Source organism: Plecotus auritus (assembly GCF_963455305.1).
Source record: "Plecotus auritus genome assembly, chromosome: 4".
Taxonomy (NCBI): domain Eukaryota; kingdom Metazoa; phylum Chordata; class Mammalia; order Chiroptera; family Vespertilionidae; genus Plecotus; species Plecotus auritus.
In genome coordinates, this window is record NC_137775.1 from 33164811 (window position 1) to 33183428 (window position 18618).

The following is an 18618-nucleotide window of genomic DNA, read 5'->3' on the forward strand; positions in this document are numbered from 1 at the left end:
CCAGAGGTTTCAAATAAAATGTTTAGCTACTTCACGTGTCACCTGGACAAGGCAGGATTGGGGTTTATTTCTTCCCTGCAACCTTTATGATACAAAAGAATATCACCATGTTTTACACATTTAGTAGTTTGCTGCTGAGAATCATGGGTCAGGATGGGAAACTCCCAACCTAATGATTTCTACTACTTTCTTCCTGTAGAAGAACACTCATTGTTGGAAATAGACAACCAAAATCCTAGGGGTCTTTCAAGGCCCAGGTTTTAGATAAACCACTCAACATTAATGAATGTGAAAAATATAGTGGGGTCCCTCTCAGGCAGTGGTTCTCAGTCCAGTCTATACTTGAGAAGCAGCCAGGGAGTTTAAAAATGCATGACATGTGCCGGGGCCAGGTCTCCCCGTGTTTTCACTGTGCAGCCAGGTTTGAGACTCGTTGTCCTAAGAGTATAAGCAGAGACATTGGATTTAAAAAAGAAGAAAAAGAAATTCTCAAGAGTTGTATAAGTCTGCTTTTATTTTTTAAATATATTTTTATTGATTTCAGAGAGGAAGGGAGAGGGACAGAGAGAGAGAAACAATAATGATGAGAGAGTATCATTGATTGCCTCCTGCACGCCCCACACTGGGGATCAAACCTGCAACCCTGGCATGTGCCCTGACCAGGAATCAAACCATGACCTCCTGGTTCATAGATCGAGGCTCAATCACTGAGCCACGCTGGCCGGGCCTATTTTTTTTTTTTTTAAACCTTATGCTCCTACCTGTAATCCTGGCTCACATTTTATATAACAAACAGTTTAGGAGGCCCTCATAGAGCATGCCAAATGGAGGAAGAAAAGCTACAGTAAACAACTCTGAAGGAAATGAAGAGCTTTCTTCTCTGTCTTCATTACTTTTCATCTTCCAACTGGAACTAGCATCCTTCAGTGGGAGTGGGGTTTAGACTGAACACCGAGGGAGGCCGGGTAGGAATGTGAGAGGCAGTATTGGAAGATGGGTTCTACGTGCCATCAATAACAACAACAACATCATCACTGGTTTTATTCCTCATATTTTCTTCTCGACACAGACATGGATACACTTACTCCTATCTCTTCATCTGAGTTCCATCAGACTCCTTACGGTTCTTGTATTAAAAGAAAGAATCCATAACTGATTCATTATGGAGCCAGTTATAAAGAATGGACAAAGGGCCAAGCTTTGTTCTCTCTAAGAGTTCACAGGCAATGCAAAAACTACACACGTAGACAAAATGCCCAGGAAAACAAAAGTGGCAGTGACCAGATCTGGCGCAGCTCCAAGCCTTTGCCCTGCTCAGCAAGCATGACCACCACTGCCTGTGTCCGCTGCATCATCAGCCCACTGACCGTCCGCACCGAAAAGAGCTGTGCAGCGAAGCACCCCAGGGAGTCCCTAATTAGACCATGACTTATTGATGCTTTTATCTCCCAGAGGGCTTTGCACACATTAATTGCCCAGTTAAATACCTAATCAATAAATTAATAACAAATGCTGAATTTCAAAGGGAGGATGCCTTATTATTCGATAACCATTAGTAATAGAGTACAGATAAAGGAGGTTGTCAAGTTAGGTGGCATTAATGTTTCTGACACCATCTATGAATTGTGGAAATTTTTTTTACTGTTTTAGAAAAAGAAATATACTAGGATCGTGGCTTATGGAAATTGTGTGTGTGTGTGTGTGTGTGTGTGTGTGTGTTACATAATGCCTGTCCTAGGTACTCTTGACACTACAAAGATGATAAAGAAAGGAGCCCACAGCATCAGGCACTATAATAGACATGTACATAAATCATGTCATTTAATTTATTAATACATATTATATTTGTCATTTCTTACCCCATTAAGCTTACTCCTTCATAACAACATTATGAGTTGTGGTATTATTTCTTCTTGGATTTATAACCAGAAGACCATTTTCTTTTCTACACTAGAATTATCTCCCCAAAATTTTGTGTATAAAAACAAAATACCAATAGTATTTTACCTACAAATATTTTGTAAAAGCTCAGTTAAACAAAATTAAAGACACTTTCCTACTATAGAATATCTTAGAGGTGTATTTTTTTTTAATGCAATAGGCATTGGAACTCTCTAAGAGAGCAATGTGTATAAAATGCTCACCCAAAAGGTTAAACCAACATCCGTACTTTTATTTAAAATGACTTCTTTTGGGGACACTGCCTAGGGAATACCTTTCATGAAGTTTTTTGTTTGTTTGTTTTTTTATGTTTTACTGCCCTCAGGGGTTATAGGTTCTAAAGAGTGTTGAATAAAGCCACAAATACTCATCATAAAGTCAGAATGTGGTCAGTGTTCTTAGAGAGAGAGAGATAGAAGGCAGGGCAGTTCAGAGAGAAAAGAAAGTACCTCCAGCTGCTAGAATAAACTGCCCAGAAAATGTGACATTTGGACTCTATCATTAGTGCCATAAATTTCTTCCCTGGACTCTGCACTCCAAACCCAGTGATTAGCAACCTTAGTTGCTTAGAGAAAGCTTTGTCAGGAGCCTGCTAGGAGCTAGAAGCTTCTTAGGGATGAGGAATCCCGGGCTCCAACCCTTGTGGTTTTCAATGTAAATTGTATGCACATTAAGTTGGAGGGGCACTGCTGTGGTTCAGTGGTTCTCAAGCCGTTAGAATCACCTATCACCTGAAGAGCTTTTGAAAAATTTACCCAGACCAAGTAAGTCAGAGTTTCTGGGGATGGGCCCCAGGCATCACCATATCACTATTTTTAAAGTGTCATGGAGATTCCAGAATGCAGCTACAGTTGAAAGACTGTGGTTTAGGTCTAGGGATTACCAATAACTCCCAACGGTCCTAATTCTGGACCAGTCTCTCTCTCTCTCTCTCTCTCTCTCTCTCTCTCTCTCTCTCTCTCTCTCTCTCTCTCTCTCTCTCTCCTTTTCTTCTCTACTCCTCCTGCCTTTCTCTGTAACTCTTTCTATATCCGCTCTTTTTCTTTCTCCCTTTCTCTCTATAAAAGGGTCAATTTTCCAGAAAGACAAAACAGTATTTAATGTGTATGCACCTAACAAAAGATCATCAAACTACATAAAGCAAAATCTAATATAAATTCAAGTAGAAATAAAAAAATCTACTATCATAGTTGGAGAGTTCAACAACTCCCCTGTCAGAAGGGAACAGATCCAGTAGGTAGAAAAACATTAAGAACGTAGTTGAACTCAACAACACCATCAATCAACTGGATCTAATTGACATCTATAGACTACTTCATCTGACAACAGCAGAATACACATTCTTCTTAAGCTCACATGGAACATTTACAAAGCTAGATCACATTGTGAGCCACAAAGCGTATCTTAAAAAAAATTAAAGTGTAGAAATCATACAATGTCTGTTCTCAGATTACGGTGGAATTAAACTAGAAATCAATAACAGAAACATAACTGGAAATTCTATAATATACAGAGTTAAACAACATACTTCTAAATAACACACAGGTAAAAGAGGCAATCTCAAAAGAAATTAAAAATAATTTGAACTAAATAAAAATACAAATTATCAAAATTTGTAAGAAGCAAAAAGAGTCCTTACATGCAATTTAGAAAAGAAAGAGAGATCTAAAATTCTAACTTGGGGAACTAATAAAATAAAGAGCAAACAAAGCCCAAAGTAAGCCAAACTGAGAAAGACAAATATCACATGATCTCACTTATTTGTGGAATCTAATGAACAAAATGAATTGACCAACAAAATAATACCCAAAGCAGGGAAGCATAAAACAGACTAACATACCTTGATGTGGGGTTGGGGAGACAAGAAGAGATAAAACAAAGAAGTTATATACTGCCGAAACCGGTTTGGCTCAGTGGATAGAGCCTCAGCCTGCAGACTGAAGGGTCCCGGGTTCGATTCCGGTCAAGGGCATGTACCTTGGTTGCGGGCACATCCCCAGTAGGGGGTGTGCAGGAGGCAGCTGATCGATGTCTCTCTCTCATCGATGTTTCTAACTCTCTATCCCTCTCCCATCCTCTCTGTAAAAAATCAATAAAATATATTTAAAAAAAAAAGAAGTTATATACTTACATGCATAGCCCACGTATATGGGCAATAGGGTAGTGAAGACCTGGGGCGAGGGGTAGGAGTAGGGGGAGATGGGGGGAATGAGAAATATCTGTAATACTATCAACAATAAAAAATATATAATTAAAATTTTTTAAAAAGCTTAAAGTGGAAGAAAAGAAATAATAATTAGAGTAGAAAAAAATAAAATTGAAATTAGAAAATCAATATCATAAATGAAAGTGGGATATCCTGACAGATTCCATGGAAACTAAAAAGAATAATAAAAGGACACTATAAACAACTCTATGCCCACAAACTTTATAACTTAGGTGAAATGCACCAGTTCCTTGAAAGACACAATCTACCAAACTCATAAAAGAAGGTATAGATAACATGCTCTCAGTAAAATAAGAATAGGGGGTAACTTTCTCAATTTGATAAAACAAATTAAAAAAAAAAACACAGCTAATATAATACTTAAGAATGAAAAATAAAGCTTTCAGGTACAAAACAAGAATGTCCCCTCTCACCACTCCTTTTCAACAGTGTAAGTCCTTTTTGACAGCAGAAATCCTTACTAATACAATAAGGCAAGAAAAATACTGGAGGTATTTTCTATCTCTGCCTCTCTAAGAACACTGACCACATTACTAATCTCTATATATAAAAGCCTAAGAGACCTTTCGACCATTCGACTGGTAGCTATGATGCACACTGACCACCAGGGGGCAGATGCTCAATGCACAGGCCTGGAAACATGGATCAGACTGATGAATCTCAGAAGGAAGTGGGGAGGGAGGAGGGTGGAAAGAGATTAACCAAAGATCTTAGAGGCCTGGTGCACAGATTCATGCACTGGTGTGTCCCTTGGCCTGGCCTGCAGGGATCAGGTTGAAACCATCAGTCTGACATCCCCCAAGGAGTCCCAGATTGTGAGAAGGAGCAGGCCAGGCTGAGGGACCCTACTGGTGCATGAATCTATGCACTGGGTCTCTAGTAACTAAATAAAAGCTATACAGATTGGGAAGGAAGATATAAAATTATATTTGTTTGCAAATGGCATGATCAATAGTCTATGAAGAAATCTGAAAAACATAGAGAAAAAAAAACCCTTGTGGAACTTATAAGTAATTATAGTGAAGTTGCAGGATAAAAGGTAAATAACAAAAGACAGTTGTTTTCTTATATACCAGCAACAAACAAGTAATATTTGAAGTTAAAAACACAATATTATTTACACTAGCATCACTAACAGAAAACTGGCATGTTTTTATCCCTTCATGGTCTTTCCTGTCTTACACTGAACTCCAAATGCCATACTTACACGGGTATGCCTGTGTATCTGACAAAATATATATATTTTTAAATGAATGAATTAGCAGTATACAGTCAAAAGAAGGGAAAATCCTATATAATAAAGAGGTAATATGCAAATTGACTGTCACACCCTTGCAGAAGATGGCTGTTCCCAAGTGGTCACTAGATGGCTGCCCCCATGTGACCACAAGATGGCCACCACAAGATGGCTGGCAGGGGAGGGCAGTTAGGGGAAACCAGGCCAGCAGGGGAGGACAGTTAGGGTTGACCAGGCCTGCAAGGGAGGGAAGTTGGGAGCGACCAGGCCTGCAGGGGAGGACAGTTGGGGGGGACCAGGCCAGCAGGGGAGGGCAGTTAGAGCTGACCAGGCCAGCAAGGGGAGAGCAGTTAGAGCTGACCAGGCCAGCAGGGGAGAGCAGTTGGGGCAGACCAGGCCTGCAGGGGAGGGCAGTTGGAAGGGACCAGACCTGCAGGGGAGAGCAGTTGGGGAACCAGGCCTGTAGGGGAGGGCAGTTAGGGGTGACCAAGCCGGCAGGGGAGGGCAGTTGGGGGTAACTGGGCCTGCAGAGGAGGGCAGTTGGGGGCAACCAGGCTGGCAGGGGAGGGCAGTTAGGGGTGACTGGGCTGGCAGGGAAGGGCAGTTGGGGGCAATTGGGCTGGTAGGGGAGGGCAATCGGGCCAGCATGGGAGCAGTTAGGCCTCGATCAGGCTGGCAGCAGAGTGGGTAGGGGGTGATTAGGCTGACAGGCAGAAGCGGTTAGGGGCAATCAGGCAGGCCGGCAGGCAGGCAAGCGGTTGGGAGCCAGCAGTCCTGGATTGTGAGAGGGATCCCAGATTGGAGAGGGTGCAGGCTGGGCTGAGGAACACCCCCCCCCCCACAATGCACGAATTTTGTGCACCTGGGCCTCTAGCATTTTCAGAAGAGAAAATGTATTTTTCTAAGGTGAAAAGCGGGGAGGGGTGCAGAGAAGTGAAATTGGTTCAGTGGAAGTCACTTTCCATTAGCAGTGTTTTTCTTTATAAAAATTCAAGTTTAAGTGCATACTGTTTTTAAAAATGATATGGTGGCAGTGAGTCAGCATGCCTTCTCTTGGGATTCTTAGCTCCCCAACATGGCAATCTGTCTCATGATAATGCTCATCAATTTTATGAGATAGTATAATTTATTGAATTGTTCTTCTTAACTTACTAGAAAAACGTAGAATTTATTGTGGGGGAAAAAACTCCAGATTTGACATTCCATATTTTCTTTCCAATTAGTGGTTAATTAAGAGTTAAATTTTATCCAATCATTTCTAAGTGGTTTTGTACAAAAATAAATTCTTCAACTGAAGAGGCTGCAATGCAGATAAACCAAAGCACAGGCTACAGTTGAAGGAAAAAGGAATATAATCAAATACTAGTCAGTGACATTCAACTGTAATCATTTATGTAAAATTGGATATAACTGGTAGCTAATAAATGGACTTGTTTAGCTTTAGGCATTTAGTATTTATCACTCAATAGTAATTAGCATAAGTAAGTGTTTTAGAGTGTACACTAGTGAATAGTTGCATTTTATTATCTATAGAACGACATATGACTTGGAAAGGAAAAGGAGATCAGCAGTGCATTGATTAAGTAACAAAAATTTAAAAGTTATTTTCAGTAAGCATTATTGAAATATTTTCCCAATGCTTAAATTCTATCAGCCCCATTCCTCGCTTTTGTATAAGATATCTGTGAATCCCCATTTTACTTTTTGGAGAGTTCAGATTCACTTCCTTGCTGTTGATATTCTATATTGTAGCATTTAAAATTCATCTTCACTAGCCTCTATTTTCTAATGTAAATCTTTTTTATAGGTGGTTTCTTTAGTGGTTTCCTAACAGTGGTATTTCCCAATTTTTTTTATCTCTTTCATTTTGTTTTTCACGTATACAGTCATAGAAAAGCAGGGAGGTTTTGGACCATGACTTGAAATATATATTATTTGTACAGCAATCTTATGACAAAAAGACAATAGGCAACAGATTGGCATTATGAACATTAAATAAATTGTGATGCTATTCCCTTCAGCTTAGTGAGACAGCTGCCCAGCTAAGGATCCTGGGATCTTTAGGATGTTATGAGGCTGTGAGAACTGGCTGCGTCTTACACAACAGATTCTCTGTCTCTGAGAAAGTCATGTCATTTCAGAACATATTTGGTTTTAGTCAATATTATTGTTAGTTGATTCTCTGAACGTAGCCACAAAGGTGAAAGTGAGCTTAGGCTGCATTTCTGGTGTTTTAGAAGACAAGGCTACCACTGTTTGTTACAAATGGCATGCACCAATGTAAGATACTAACAGAAGAAAGAGTTTTTATATGAGACTACAGGCCCAGTGCACAAAAATCATGTATTCAGGGGAGGGGGTTCCTTCAACCTGGCCTGTGCCATCTCGCAGTCCGGGAGCCCTCTGGGGGTGTCCCACTGATGGCGTAGGCCCGCACCCCACTCGCCAGCTGTGAGCCCGGCTTTTGGCTGAGAGATGCTCACCTTGTGGGAGCACACTGACCACCAGGGGGCAGCTCCTGCATTGAGTATCTGGCCCCTGGTGGTCAGTGCGCATCATAGCAACTGGTTGTTCTGTCGTTCGGTTGATTTGCATATTAGCCTTTTATTATATAGGATAGATATCTTTAAAAACACATTTGTAACTAAGCCTAAAAACTACTGACAGGGAGTTCCATCAGTAAAATTAGGGGATAGGTTTCTTAGAACAATGGGACCTGTGCCTACCCATAGACCCACTTGGTTTCACAGTTTCCATTAATCTGTAGTAAAATAAATCAAATGTGTGCAATACAATAGAATTAAACTTATTCCATCCAAAGGGAAGTTTTCCTACTTCAAATGTATGTCTTTTTTAGTTTTTCATGTTAAAATGGTTTTGTATTATGAAATTACAGTGAAGATGTTATGGTTTTTGTTTGTATGTTTTTAATGGCAAAAATTGACATCCCTACATTTATCCTCTTCTGTTCTATATGAAAATTTGCTTATCCATAGAATCTTAAAGTTTGGAAGCTGCTTAACACAGGAATCCCTACCAAGCCTTCTGAGGTCAGAAAGCACCTTTGTTCCCCACTGGAGGGCTGCTCCCTCTTAGAGCAAGTTCACCCAGGCAGACACCCTGTGATCTCACAGAATCTTGCAAACAATGGGAGATACCCTCCCTGAACAAGTTGTTTCCCTCTAGGCATTACACCTGAAATTCTAGCACTAGCATAGGCCATCAGAAGGGTGGCTTGTCATCTTGGGTAGCTGACCAATGTGGGAAGATGGCCTTGGCCATAAAGAAGGGAAAAAGAAGCATTCTACCTCTGACCTTATACAAGGACAAAATTATCTTAATTTTTATTACTTCACTTAAATCCTCACATACCATATACAGAAAAACATAATAGGATTCAGAAAGCTTTTGTGATTTATTTATGTTCTCATAGCTAGTGGCATACTCAGAATCCACAAATCAAAAATATCTGACTTTTCTTAGATTCAAGTGACTTCAGCTTTAAAAAAATCTATAGGGGAAGATTTGAGGATTAGCTCTGAGTCACACAGATTACAAACAGTTCAAGAAACTTTCATGGGATTGTGAGAACGAGGCACCTGACAGCACAAATATTATTTATGAAATATATCCCTGATATATTATTTCATGAATCCTCAGTTTATTCATGCCCTGAAATGTTTTGCACTTATTTGCAACTTGTTATCCTGCTGGAGATAAACACATTCCAATCTCTCTACTTATTTCCACATGGTTAAATGACTCCTTCGGTTCACAGCTATTTTTTAATTAAAGGAAATGCATGCTCCCCTCTGGCTATACTTCTCAACATTGAGAAAAGTCATCTAACTAAACCAAGACAAAATTACCTCCTGTGACCAAGAGCTTTGTGACAGCACATTTTTCTAATGATACTGTGGCTGACAGTTCTGTGGCTAACAAACTTGTTCGGGCTTTTCCAAGATAGAGGATGCAGACTGTTTGCAAGTATTTCTGAACAAGAAAACAATTGAAGATCACAGGCAAATTGGTGAATTATTTTAACTCATCCCCTCACCCTGGCCAATATTACCTCTGCCATGCAACAGTGTTTGAGCCACACAGAGAATTTGAGCCATACCTGCCAAGAGGCTTAAGCCTGAAGGCTTATTAAGAATAAGATTCTGATCTATTCATTGTATTTCCCTTTGCTTTGTTCAATACTTTTAGTTTTATTTTCTCCTGCAAAATATTCCAGACATTATTGATGTATGTGTTTAAGGTCTTCAGATGTTTGTTACATTGTTGGCCATTACATCTCAAATCCAAACAGGCCTTTATAGACATCATTGCTATTCTTTAAAAAAAAAAGTGTCTATATTTTATCTGGGTTGCAGATGTCTGTAAGAATCAGCCTTAAGAAATCCTTTTATTTATATTTATAGCTTTGCCTGTACATTTCTTTTATGTCCCTTGCTTGAGGGGAACTTTTAATGAGCAACAAGTACAATAAGCATGCTTTTGAGCCCCTATGAGCTCATCCTTCAGGAGATTATAAATTTGAAATTTTGTTTTGACTTTGAATCCAAAAGCCAGAGAGAGGGGAATTATGCAGATGTTGTGCATGGGAAGTGGCTACCACAGAAACCAATGCCAGCTTCAGTTAGGATGAGCCAGTTCATATCAATGGAGAAACCTATCAAACAAGATGAATATGTTTGAATATCTGGATAAATAAGAACATTGAATAAAGAACTCTAAATACTGCCTGTCTGTGCAAACTATTCTTTCTGGTGGGAAAACAAAACAACCACCATTCAAAAGAGAGTTGCAGATTGTGCTCATAACCTTAATCGCCAAAATGTTTTGTAGTTTCCTTGCTGCAGCCCCAGAAGATCCCAGAAGCAGGAGGGATGCAAGAGGAAAAGTGCTGTGTATTTTAGAAAAATTGGGGGTCCCAGTTGCCCTCATTTGGGAAGTGAATATTGTAATAAGCCATTTACTGAGTGAGGCTCAGGTATCCTGGTCCCTGCCTTCCATAGCTCCTTGTAGCTAGATCTAGATACAGCCTCTGGCCTCCACTCCTGGGCCAGTCCTAGAAGAGGGAGGGCATGCAATGGGAACTGCCATGCTCCCTGACCACTGGGATGTGCAATTGAGTCAGTTTTCAATGTTGAGTTCTGTAGGTCAATGTTGACTTCTGTAGGCCAGTGTGGGGTTTTGTAAGTCAATATTTAATGCTGTATGCCCAGACACAATTATTGGACTCCCAGATCGTCCTGTGTTTCCATGGCTGCCTCCTAATCAAAAAGATCTGAGCTCCTCAAAAGAGTGCAGTGTTCCTGGCCTCCCATTGATCAGGGTCTGTGTCTAAGCTATTGTCTTGTAGTCCACTCCATACTTGGCCTAGTTCTCCAACCCCCTGGAAAATGAGAATCCTCTGCCCCAGCCTGTTTGAGTTGTGATTTTGTGCCCTGCCCTACTTTTTTATAAAAAAGCTGAAGTCGTTTTGTTAGCCCCGACAGGGCACCAGCTGTTACTTGTGATTGATATTGGACCAGACCTCAGTCCAGCTACCTTGGTACTTGAGCTCTGACTAAGAAGAATTCAGAATCAAAACTCAAATTATAAGAGGAAGTTTACTTAGAAAATCACAAAGGTAGAAGTAAAATAAATGGGCACGGGCCCAGCTGGCATGGCTCAGTGATTGAGCATCTACCTAGGAGGTCATGGTTCGATTCCCAGTCAGGGCACATGCCTGGGTTGTGGCCTCAATCCCCAGTGTGGGGTGTGCAGAAGGCAGCCAATCAATGATTCTCGCTCACCATTGATGCTTCTATCTCTCTCTCCCTCTCCCTTAGTCTCTGAAATCAATAAAAATATACTAAAGAAAAAAGAAATGGCCTCAGGAAACAAGTTACAGAGGCAAAAAAAGGGGAAGGGGTGTGGGGGGAGGTTTGGAGCTTAGGAGAAGGAGAGAAGCAAAGAAAAGGCACCTGGGGGAAGAGGGTAGAGAGATAGCCCACTGGATCCTCCATGCTGTGGGTTTTTATAGATACACTAGAGGCCCGGTGCATGAAAATTCATGCACTGTAGGGGGATCCCTCAGCCCAGCCTGCCCCCTCTCACAGTCCGGTAGCCCTGAGGGGTGGGAGGCGACCTGGTGATCAGGGGAAGGCAACGCCCCCATCACACCTCTGCTGCTGCCACTGCTGGCAGCTCGGCTGGCCCTGGTTACCTGAGCCTTGGGAGGCCCTGGGTGGCTGGGCAGCTACCATCCAAGGCTTGCCTGTACCTCGGACCAGCCCTGGGTGGCTGGGGGGCTGAAGGGACTAGGTACTGCCATCTTGTGGCTATGGGCACCACCATCTTTGAGAGCGTGGCAGTCAATCAGCATATTCCCTCCTTATTGACTGTGGGTGCCACCATCTTTGTGAGGGTGTGATGGTCAATTAGCATATTCCCTCTTTATTAGATAAGATTCTTGCCTAGTGGTCATCTCCACTGTATTCCTAATGGCATAATTTGAATTGGGTTCTTACAAAAAAACTCTGAGTTTTTCTAGAGCAGAAATTGTTTGATTTACCTTTAAATCCAGAGTCCAAAAGTGCCTAGAATTTAGTAAGTGCTCAATAAACATTTACTGCATGAATAAATGAATGGATATATGAGATCGATCTAAGAAAACTAGTGTTACATGTGGGCATCTTTTCCTTTACAAATTAGTTTTTACTGTTGATTATTTTGGAGCAAGGTTCAGGAGTCTGCACTTTTATTCTATTCAGGTAGCACTTTAAGAAAAACTTAGATATGCTTCTATGTTCTTGATTTCAAGTTTAAAGAGAGAATTTCACACTTCAGTGCTATGTTAGGATACTCTTTTTGAGCATTGCAGACACTAAGTGAATTATGTGTTTTCAAAGGAGTTGAGATGCAACCTTAATTGCCTATTGACTTTCTTGGGATACAAATTAGCACAGCATTATTTTTTTTCTAATATATCCTGCATGGCACTTAAATAATTCTTCCAAATAACTATTACGCATGCACTTTGCAGCTGAATCTAAAATAAAACACCCTCTTTCTAAAAACTGTAGACATACTGCTACTCTTGCTTTATAAGAAGCAATAGATAACCTTTTAGGGTTTCAGGAATATTAAAGCATGACCACAGCCGAAACCGGTTTGGCTCAGTGGATAGAGTGTCGGCCTGCGGATTGAAGGGTCCCAGGTTCGATTCCGGTCAGGGGCATGTGCCTTGGTTGCGGGCACATCCCCAGTGGGGGGTGTGCAGGAGGCGGCTGATCGATGTTTCTCTCTCATCGATGTTTCTAGCTCTCTATCCCTCTCCCTTCCTCTCTGTAAAAAATCAATAAAACATATTAAAAAAAAGCATGACCACAAATCTAAAAGTATTGATACCTAGAGAAGATTTTCAGATAAGCTAGTCTGATATACTATGTACAAGACTAGGTAAATGGCAAACATGTTTTTGTTGTCATGGCATTTTTTCCCCAGTACTCGGGGTTATATAATTTTCTGAACAGCTGGATTGCTTTATATTGTTTCTAATGAAATAATCCTAGAAGGAACATAAAGAATTGTTGTCTTCTTCAACACCCCATAGCTAGAGTCAGTCACCTCTCATGTTTACATCTGATAACAGCAGTTGCCTGCTCTATTTCACCAGTTGGCCTTTATTTTTTAACATACTAACATCCTCTAGTCTCTTCTCCAGTCTCCTCTTTCCCTTTGCACACTGAAGTTTAAAACAGAGCCCAGGGCCCTGAGTAAATGGATCATACTTTCAAAGTATAATGACAACTTGGCAAGAGGAGTCTGAATTGTACTCTTCCTATAATGAATTGCAAAAATAAAAGAGATTATATTATCACAGATGAAATCTGTGAATCTCTCTTTTCTTCTTCTCCTTCTGCTTCTTTTCTTCTTTTTCTTTTTCCTCTTCTTCCTCCCCTTCCTCTCTCTGTCTCTCACTCCTTCTCCCTCCTACTTTGAGAAGAAAAAGGGAAAGAAGTTACAGCAATATAATGAGAGGAAGAATTTTTCTTAAATATGGCACAATAGAAAAAGTGGAATTAAACCATTTACACACCAGTAACAGCTGCTCCAAACATGATTAATATGATATATCTATAGCATTTCCCAAACCATAACAAAAATATTGACTACACCCACTATATTGATCAAATTTTTAGTGTCAAGCAACACCAATGCAAAGTGGAACTGAGAGATGAGCAGCTATTCATCGATAAAGATTAGTCCCTGGATGGTCCATTCTCCCAAAGGGCTTCTCTGAATTAGTAGCTATGGCTTCAGAGTGGAATTGCTCCTGATATTCTCTGCCTGTGTAAATAGATGCTTATCTTCAGTCATTAGTTTATTCAGAAAAGTGTTGTATACACATGATTACTGAGTGAGTGTGTTTAATCAATGCTCATAAAAGTAGCAGAATTTGGCTTCAAGTAGCAGTAACACTTACAAGAGGGCAATGCACTTTTAAGGTAGTTAATTAAGAATGAAATGAACCCAGTACTTGAGTATTGTTCATACTTGAGTACCTATTCAACCATCACAAACCAGCTAACCTGCGAGTCAGTGAAGAACAGAGGCCAGGCTACACGGTTTTTTCACAAACCAGCCTATGGCACTGACATCCCTCATGGGAATTATCAATGTGATTGCCACTTCATTACCGTGCTTTAGTAATAGATCGATTTTTACTTCAGATCATTATGCAGGGAAATGTGCCTTAGGAGTTTAATTTCTCTCTACACATCTAGGGAGTTTCCCTCTGCCATCCCAAAATAAATATTTCATAGGAAAGATTGACTAAACATTTCATAGGAAAGATTGTTTGACTGTATCAAAGAAGCTGGAGCTGTCCAAGCTCCCTTAAATTTGATGTCTCTAGAAATGGGAGCATTCATAGAATAACAGGGCTGGGAGAAATTCATAGGAAGCTGCTGCCTATGAAAGGGAGGGATGAGAAATGCTCAAAGGTCAGATTAATAAACATGGGAAGAAAGGCATGATTTCTTGGGGTGCGGCAGGAAAAGAGTGTGTTTTCTTTTGGCCCACATCAAAACTTCCCATAGAATTGCTTAGGCAAAAGATTTAAGGGAAAATGTGTGTGTGTGTGTGTGTGTGATATTTACAATGTGACAGCCAAGTACAGATATACAAGCAGGCATCTCAAAATAAGGACTGGAGCTCAAAAGAAAGATACAGACTGAAGATCAGGTTCTGAGAAACAGAGCTTTTCTAAATACCAAATCAGTCATCTCAGAAGTACTGCAGTAGTGTGGCACTTAAACGCCTGATCTCTACAATTCCTTAAATAATGAGAAGATAAGTGGACCAATCTTAGAAGTACAAATTTGCCAGTAAGAGAGTTCATGTGGTTAAGTTGATTCTGCTCTACTTGCTATCCATTTTCTTAAATGGGAGATTTGAGGGAACTCCCTGGAGTAGGTTATAATAGGTTGCCAGAGGAAATGCTCCTACCTTAAAAGCAAAAGCCAGAAGATGCTGCTCTTGAGGAGCTGCTCTTTGTAAGGCGCATCTATTACTCTTGCCACCTCCAAGCATCTCTGGGAGACCATGTGGGAGAAAACCCTCTGCATTGAAGATTTTTCTCTCCTGGAGATACATTGCATGAGAAGTGATCAAACTTCTGGAAGGAAAAGGAAATGAGGGATCCAGGCCAGAACACTTTTATTTAAAAATATATTTTTATTGATCTCAGAGAGGAAGGGAGAGGGAGCAAGAGATAGAAACATCAATGATGAGAGAGAATCATCGATTGGCTTCCTTCTGCACGCTCCCCACTGGGGATGGAGCCTGCAACCCGGGCATGTGCCCTTGACCGGAATCAAACCCGGGACCCTTTCGTCTGCAGGCCGATGCTGTATCCACTGAGCCAAACCGGCTAGGGCCAGGCCAGAACACTATTATAAGGAGAGACATCTGGGATTCAGTAAAATAGGAGACTCAGGAGCCTGCTGGGGCCATATTAAAAAATGAGGTGAGATTTGTGTTGCCTTCTTTCTCTCCTGCCTCGCTGCTGCAGTGTCGGAAGCCTGGGAGCCTGATACTGAGAGTTTTTCTTCTTTGAATTGTAGCATTTGTTCAAAATGTGTCCCTAAACCCCTGACTGAGCTACTAAAAATAATGTGACTCCTGAGACAAATCATGAGTAATACTCTGAACAGAGATATAGGAGAGGGAGGAGGATGTTTGCAACTGAGATTGCAAAGAGAAAAATCCATGTGGGAGAAAGAAAAATAAAATAAAATAAAAAAAATGACTGCAAGAGATAATGTAAACACTCATCTCCCATCTGATTGTCTCCTATTTCCTCTGTCCAACAGAAATATTCAAAGATATTGAAGAGATTCTTGGAGCGGTGCTTTTGGATAATTCAAAATTAACAAAGAACAATGTGAAACAGTTCTTAAAATAGAAAAATTATATCCAGGAGATTTGTATGAGACCATAGCTGATTAAACCACAATTTATTCTTGTGAATAGGAAAAGTAGATTAAGTACAAAAGGTTTAGTTCCAATTTGAACACTTTGATGATGTCAGTACCATTAAAAAAAAAAAGTTTGCCCTGGGACTTAGTTTCACACCTTGTGAGAGTCAGGAATAGTCTAAATATACTCCCGTCTAGGTTTTTAGCACAGGGCCATAAAATAAGGCTCTCAGCTTTTCAGTGCATTGAGACAGTTCAAAACTGTATTCTCTTTCTTATGTTCCTTGTGGGTAAGTCTAAATGAAGTTCTAAATAAAGAGCTCTAATCATCATTATTCAGGCACAACCCAAAATCAATTAAAATAGATGAGATTATTTTGGCAATTGGCATGAGATGCCTTGGTGTCAATTCCTAAATTCTTCCAGGGGGAACTAATTCAGGTGATACTATATCAAACGATGCTTGGAGTTCATGTAATTCAGATGATTTTGCACGTTAAAATAATCACCATAAAGTTAATTTAATTTTGATAGTTCAGAAAATATGCAGGGGAAAAAGCAGCCTTTTCCCCCCAAGTGAACAACATTGACTTTAAGGGCAGCTGTCTTCGGATTTTAAAACAGAATAATAAGAGCCTCCCACCCAGACTCCACAAATCAATTACCATTTATGCCTTAAAACTTTCTAACCAAAAATCTACTCTGATTATTGTGACGGCTGTCCCCAAACATCTTGCAAGGATTCATTATTCGTTTTCATATTACATTAAGATTTGAATTTGATACAGTTGTAAGAACTCTTCTCTGTCTTCACTTCAAATAATACTCCATGAATCACCTGTCCAACATTGCTACTACTATTATTACTACTATTTATACAGAAGGAGAGACCCACATTTCCCCAAACAACGAAGATTGATTTTTAAACCTATGATCTACTAGGAAGGAAAGAATGGAATTTTTTTCTCTCAAAGCATCAAGTGAGAAATTCAAAGATCATCACAGTGCAATAAATCACTGACAGAATTTGGCAGCCTCGTCCAAACCTAATCAACTCAACAGCCTCATTTCAACAGTAGAATTAGTGGTAAACCAGTGTCAGTTATTAAAAGTAAGCTTTGGGGAAATGACTGTTTTCTACACAGCCCAAGATGTGGTTCCCTGGAATTCTGGTGAATAGAAGGGATGGCTAATTGATCCAATCTAGAGCACTTGTCCCAAGCAATGATATTAAATTATGCCTAATGGTGAATCCAGTGAGAATTTCTCTATTTAAAAATAACCCAGGTCTCCTTAGAATATGGCCCATGAGACAGGAGTTGTCTTGTTTCACCTATTTGCCAGATTACATTAAGATTTAGAATCTTGATTCACATATAATTATATCTGCCGTGGGAAACCAGGACAAAATTAAAAGATCAAAAGTTTAACAATGTATCCAGATAGTCAGATATTGTGGGTCTCCAGGTCAGGGGATGAAGCCCAGAGGCATGCCATTGTTTCCTGGGCAACAGGATCTGCAAGGTAAGGAATAGGTTTTTTTTTTTTTTTTTTTTGGTTTTTTTTGCTTAGACTGAAATGCAAATCACCATAAAGACAGAATCTATGAGCCATTGTGAAAAATAGATCATTCCAAAAAATCATATGGAGAATATGCAAACTGCGGGTATTAATTTCAGCAGCTCTTTAGAATATCTTATTTATTTAACAAAAATAAGCACCAGAACTGGGTACTGTGGTCGGCTCAGTGCTGTGGAAAGCGGAGAAGCAGAGATGAGCATGGGCATGAAAAGATTAATGAGATGCTGTGGAAAATATCCTACATGGGATCTGACCTCTCCACTCCTACATGCCCGCCCACCCCCCCCCCACCCCCAACAGACCAGGTAATGATTGTCCTTCTCAGAGCAATGCAGAAGGTTAACAGGTACAGTTCGCATGCCCCTTCCTGGAGCTGGATTGCTTACCTGCCATTAGAGAAGAAAAAAGAATATTTGCAAAACTACTTAAAGAATATTGTTGAGAAACTGTGCTTGCTGGTATTTTATATTTCTACTAGAGGCCCAGTGCATGAAATTCATGCACTCGGGGGTGGGGGGGGGTGTCCCTCAGCCCAGCCTGTGCCCTCTTGCAGTCTGGGAGCCCTCGGGGGATGTCCAACTGATGGCTTAGGCCCACTCCCTGGGGTGGGGGGAGAGAGTGGGCCTAAGCCAGCAATTGGACATCCTTAGAGCTGCTGCAGAGGCAGGAGAAGCTCCTGCCACTGCCACTGTGCTCGCCAGCTGTGAGCCTGGCTTCTGGCTTAGCGGCACTCCCCCTGTGGGAGTGCACTGACCACCAGGGGGCAGCTCCTGCATTGAGTGTCTGCCCCCTGGTGGTCAGTGTGTGTCATAGCAACCAGTCGTTCCGGCATTTGGTCAATTTGCATATTAGCCTTTTATTATATAGGATAAATATTGGGGAAAGACTTGTCCCTTTGTAGATCAGATAAGGCAATAGGAAATTCTAATTGGATGCTATCCAGGGACATCTAAAAAGAAGTAACAAGAACATCTCTCTCTGCAGGAACCATTGCTAGTGGGCTTCCCTCTGGGGTTTGGCTACAGACTGAGGATAAAACAACTGACTTCTCCAAAGCATCTCCACCCACCCTGACATGGTAAAGACTGTCATCGGCAGGAGTGGACTGAAAACACGGCAAGCACTGGCTGGGGAGTGTTCCGCAATATGGTTACTGG